General features: G+C 40.5%; 1 protein-coding gene across 2 annotated transcripts in view; it reads left to right on the top strand.

Annotated features, from left to right (window-relative positions):
• The first annotated feature begins 2,759 nt into the window (after nt 1-2,759).
• si:dkey-49n23.1 (semaphorin-3D) overlaps nt 2,760-6,000 on the top strand; it is a 79,828-nt gene continuing 76,587 nt past the window's right edge. The window contains exon 1 of one of the 2 annotated variants that reach the window (XM_023954800.2): nt 2,760-2,943. The gene's annotated coding sequence lies outside the window, so the exon portion shown is untranslated. The remainder of the gene's footprint in view (nt 2,944-6,000) is intronic. The other variant, XM_078946968.1, reaches the window with a different exon arrangement.

The raw sequence follows: 6,000 nt of genomic DNA, 5'->3' as shown, positions 1-6,000 counted from the left end.
GCAGCCCGGTGAACCTGAAAGGATAAAATTAGAAGATTCGAATATGAATCAATGAATGAATGGTTATATAAATATTATCCACTAAATGTTTTTTTATCTCCCACAGATTTCAAAAGGATATCAATTTGAAATAGTCTTCTGGAAACCGTTACACATTCATTTAAATTCAAATTCAAATTAATTTTATTTATATAGCATCTTTCAAAGACAGCTCAAGGTGCTGTACATAAAAACAAAATCAAATGCAATAAAATATAATAAGATACGTTAAATTAGCCCCACACAATAAAATACACAAAGACAAATATCAGTGGAAAATAAATAAATAAATAAATAAATAAATAAATAAAGATAAACCAGAGAAACCAGAAGGCGCCGTCTGCCCTGTCCTCCTATTGGCAGGGGTGTCAGTATAAAACACAAACACCCCAGCCAAGGGTGAGAAAACACTCGTAAACAGTCTAATAAAATAAATGTGTTAAAATATCATAAAAAAAGTATACAAGTAAAATTCTAGATTAAACAGATATGTATATGATAAAATGTCATAAAATACAAGAATAAAAATTCTAGATTAAGCAAATAAAATGATAAAATTATGTGATAAAACATCATAAAACATAAAAAGATTGAAGAATATGATAAAATATCATAATTTAAGATCTGTTCATGTACCACAACATTTTGGACTGGTGTACTAAACTTGCTGGAAAAATATATTCTTCATTATGTTATTTTGTTTTGTTTTTCTTTGTTATAGGCATATTATCTTAGGTTGTTGTGTTTTTTTAATTGAAAACAAGAAGGCCTATTTACTCAATTTAATTTTTCTTCTAGCCAAATTCCATAAATGTAAATATACCTCCATGAAACCATCTTTACTTCTTTTCATTTGTGAAAACAAAAAAACTACAGTGACTTCTCAAAAATTCTACAAATTTAAAAGCTATTAAAACTTGAAATTTATTTAAAAATGTCATCTTAATAACTGGTGACACACTGAACGCTCTTCCATTTGGCGAAAGAAAGGCATTCTGTCTCTCCTCTGGACATGTCCCAGCCATCTCAGTCTGGCCTCTCTGACTTTATCTCCAAAGCCTCTAACATGTGCTGTCGCTCTGATGCACTCATTCCTGATCCTATCCAGGTCACTTCCAAAGAGAACCTCAGCATCTTCATATCTGCTGCCTCCAGCTCTGCTTCATGTATTTTCCTCATTGCCAGTGTCTCTAAGCCCACAACATGACTACTCTCACCAGTTTTCTACACCTTTACTTTCATTTTAGTTGAAACTCTTCACATCACACCTGAGACGTTTCTCCACCCATTCCAACCCACCTACACTCGCTTCTCCACTTCTTTTCCACATCTCCATTCCTCTGGACTGTTGACTCTAGATACTTCAAATCCTCCACCTTCTTTATCTCTTTTCCCTGTAACTTCACTCTTCCACTTGGGTTCCTCTCATTCACACACATGTGCTCCATCTTCCTGCAGATAACCTTCATTCCTCTCCTTTCCAGGGCAAACCTCCACCTCTCTAGCTTCTCCTCCACCTGTTCCCTGCTCGCGATCTTGGGTCTAAAGATGCATGGGCAAACTAAAAACTCAAGGGGGAGCTCTGGTTTTAAAAGTGAGGGCATTTTTTGTTACGTTTACTGACCCAGTGTAAAGTGGGAAATTAAAACGTTACAGAAGAAATGATGTGAAGATAGTTTCAAAAAAGGCAGTTGAACGAGTCAGAAGTCATGATTTAAATAGATCTATAGCAGGCGTGTCAAACTCATTTTCACTGAGGGCCACATCAGCATAGTGGTTGTCCTCAAAGGGCCAGATGTGACTTATTCATGTAACTAAATGTAATGAAAAATAAATGTAACTACTCCTTAATGTTAAATAACTCATTATTTATTTATTATAACTTTTTAAAGTGACAATTACAGTTGCATAAAAACGTATGTTTGCTTGTTACTCTACCATAAATCTTTTTACATTTGATTCTGTCAGGTTAGTTTATATGGACAGTGTTTAAGTCCTAATGTATAGTTGCCCATTCCGATATTTTAAGTCAGATTTCCCCTAGATATGACTAAATACACAACAATTTTTATTTTATTTTAAGAAAATAAAAACTTTTATGCTTGAGTTTGACACATGTGATCTATAGTAAAAGTAAATATGTACACAATGAAGCATCAAGTAATAACACAGTATTAAAAACATCCATATGTTAATCATGGCTCCAGATTTCCATTGTCAAAAAATCATGTTAGACAACAGCACAGTGTTTGATTAGCTTTTTTTTCTGTCTACATACTATCGGTTTCATTCTGCAAGCAAAAGTCTGGAAACATCGTTTTCCCCTCACTGCATTAAAAGAATGTTTCCCTTCAACAGTTGTAAACTGTTTCCCCAACATTGGAGACAATGCTTATTTTATCAGTAGTCCGTTAAATTTAACATTAATACAAATTAACAGTTCAATGCCTAAAACAGACCTCTGGGGTCCACCACAAGAGGTGTCCAGATACACTGACCAACTAAACTCACTAAACTGGACTGTTTATAAAAAATCATTTTTCCAGCATATTCACTAAATCTCAGTGAAAAGCAATAAACCAAATTTAATTTGTTTTCCTTTTTATTTCCTTCTCTTCTGCCCATATGGTTGCTGAATGTAATCATGTAGTGTAATAATTTTAAAGTTCAAAGAAAGGAGGAAAAAAACGTTTAAACTTGGGAATTAGGGGAACTTCCGAGGGTTCGTGAAGGCAGCATTCAGCAGCAAGACGACAGGAATAGACCGTCTGTGCGCACGCGCCCACTGGGATTGCGCTGCTCGAACCTTCAGGCGGGTTTGGACCTGCATGTCAGAAGCCTGTGCATCACTTGCTGTTGTTCAGCTCCGAACGAACCGAGCCGAGAGTCCAGAACCTGCACCTGGTGAGTGGCGCGGATCAGAGATGCGCTCCTGCGCTGTGCAGGAGGTCCAGAGGTTTTGGCTTGGGGGTGTTTTTGTGGGCATCTCGCAGGAGTTCAGGTCCTTCTGCCTGAAGCGCTGACTGAGATCTTCTTGAAGGCTTCAGTTTTTCCTGCTGTACTTTAAATAATCGCATTTCTTCTGGAAAGTTTGGGAACATAGAATGGAAAAGTATTTGAGGGACTTTCAGTTTAATCATTGAAACTTTTAGTTTTTGCTGTCAGTTGGAGTTTTGAGGCTCTCCTAGTAATAAAAATGCTTTTTGTTGCCATGTTGGAATTTTCTCTGCTGAAGTATGTGGAAGTGTTGGAGGTGGAGGTGTTGGTCAGTGCTGCTCTGTCAGGATGTGTGTCACGACTGCGACCATCAGATTCCCAGGGTGACATCTGGTTTAAAGTCTCAGAGTACAGTGTGGAACTGCTCCCACTATTGTCCCAGTCTTTCCGGTTGTGGAGGTCAGCACCCTCACTGCTGTACAGTCAGTCTCTCTGTGGGTCTGTTGCTTCCTGCCCTGCCTGTTTGTGTGTGCCGTTTCCCTACCGTTGAGCTTTGTGTCATTGTGTTTCCTCTGAAAAAGTCCTGCTGCTTCTGCTGCTGCTGTTCATCTCTGCTGCCACCCACAGAAAAAGTTTTCTTCATGAAACAAGAATGCGAGGGACCTGCGTGGAAACTGAAAATCACACACACGCTTCTTCGTTTTAAACTTTACAAACTGAACTTTGACAGTTTAAACTCAGTTTGGTTAAAATGAAGAAACTTTCTCACCTGTACAGCTTTTTTTTTGGTCAATCATAAGATACAACTCCCTCAAAAAGCCCCCCCACTCCCAACCCTTTAACCTGCCTGGACCTCTAGGACGTAAAACAAAGCATTGTGTGCACCATAGAGCGCTGTCTGGATGGGGAGGCAGCTGAGCCTGAAACAGCCCTAACATGGACAGGCTACTGCAGCAACAGATACAACAACTCAAGCTGAAATCAAATAAATCATAAAATAAGGATTTTGGCATTTTCAGCGTGTTCTTGTAATATTTTTCTCATGATTAAGGATGTATACAAAGAAATCTAAGATTAAAACTGAGTATTTTTTTTTTATATTCAAATAGCTGTGAATCAGGAGCCGATGGAAAAAGCTTGTAGGTTTGACGTAGGACATACAACGGCAGGACAAAGTCCCATCCGGGATCCCGCCTCCTCTGCAGTTGGTGTCAGTACAGAGTAAAACCAGTTACATTCTGTAGAAGAGGGATCAGGCTCTTTCAGTTGATCACATCCTCTAGACTTGGTAACATCTGAGGTTTTCATGATATTTCTTTTCCCTGCTCCTCATGTCTGACCAGCTGGCGGCGCCAATGGAGGCAGTGACCCCAACACCCTCCTGCCCCTCCTTCCCACATCATGTGTATGTTGTTATGTGTTGTGCGTTTGGTACAGTGGACGTCTGTTCTTTTGGGGCAGCAGTGGCTCAGGTGGGTAAGCAGGTCGTCCAAAGAATGAAGGGTCAGGAGCTCAAACCCCATTCCCCCTAGTCAAGCATCGCCGTGTCCCTGGGCCAGACACCTCTCCCCTCCTGCCTCCAGTGTTGCTCCACTGGTGTGTGCACGCTTTCGAATGTCCCGGTGATCAGAGGGGCCATAGGCACATACTGGCAGCCACGGCTCTGTCAGTCTGCTCCAGGGCCATTGTGGCAACATCAGTAGCTCACCATCACCAAGTATGAATGAGGAGTGAATGAAAAATGGACACATTGTAAGTGCCTTTAGCGTCTGAAAAAACTCAAATAGATTATTATTATTATTTTCTTGACCTAGACTTTGTCTCCCTATGTGAGCAGAGGGCACATCATCCCCTTTCCTTCAATGTGTTCTTCCCCTTCTCCCTACCTGGGCGTCTTTGCCGTAAAAATTCTGTATCAATGACGATAAAGGCTCAACCTGGAATTCTGGGACGCACTGACAGCATCTCTGCCACAGTCTCTTCAGATTCTAAAAAATGCCAAGACCACTTTTGTGTTTCTCCTATCTGCTCCCTTTAACCCTGGAAAGTTTCCCCTACAGGGTCAAGGAAAAGAGCATGGGAAAAGGTGATAAGAGGGAACCTGTCTGTCAGTTTGAATGGATCCTGGGAATACCTGATAAAGACGGTCATTTGATCGTGGTGTGTCGTAGCATGGAAGGATGGAAAAACATTAAAGGCAGGAAGGCCTGGAGACTGGGATTGGGAGGCACTGCTGGAAGCAGATAGAACTGAGAGGAGAACAGGAGGGACTGACAGGAAAGTGAAGGAAGAGCCGCTTCAGCTTCACACCGGGATGGCAGAGCCTTATCAGAACCCAACCACACTGTCTGAAGTCATCACAGCACCTTCTTGTGTCCGCTTAAGCTGACCGTAGATGACAGTCAATGTATAAAATAAACATTAAAAAAAGTCCCACTTCAGTCCCTGTTCAAATTTGTTCTCCGCATTTGACCCATCCCCTGGGGGACGAGCTGCAGACGAGCTGCATTTGGGAGGCAGTAGTGTTAAGGGTAGCCCAAGGACGATGATAACTATCATTGTGAAGCAGAATTCTAGGTCTCAAGCATTGAACTGGGTTAGTTTTACCCTACTGATAATGTGTTATTGCAATGGTAATTGCCCCATTACCATTGTTCATTCCCCTCCAGGAATCAAACCCTGGATCCCTGCCCTTCCACCTTACCAACCGAGCTACCCAGCCGCTAAACACATTGATGAAAAAGAAGAAACTGGATGAAAGTACTCAGCTGGGGTTTTTCTGGGGTTTTTGTAACTATTTGTTTCATTTTGTTTGGGTTTTTGGAAAATAGTCTGTCGAAGCATGAAAAAGCTCCAAAAAAGTTTCAGATCTAAGTTTGATCTCCATGTTTCTGTTTAAAACTGGCTTCAAATGTCTGGTAGAAATAAACTATGACTCAGATGTGTCTATCAAAAAAAATCAACTGAATAAACTTTAGTAAGTAGACAAGTGGAGAGGATCCTCAGGACAGAGACGCTGATTTG

Source organism: Oryzias latipes, chromosome 5 (genome assembly GCF_053564925.1).
Source record: "Oryzias latipes strain Hd-rR chromosome 5, Olatipes_Hd-rR_3.1".
Lineage (NCBI taxonomy): Eukaryota > Metazoa > Chordata > Actinopteri > Beloniformes > Adrianichthyidae > Oryzias > Oryzias latipes.
Note: the sequence above shows the minus strand (reverse complement) of the source record. Positions and strands in the feature narration are given on the sequence as shown.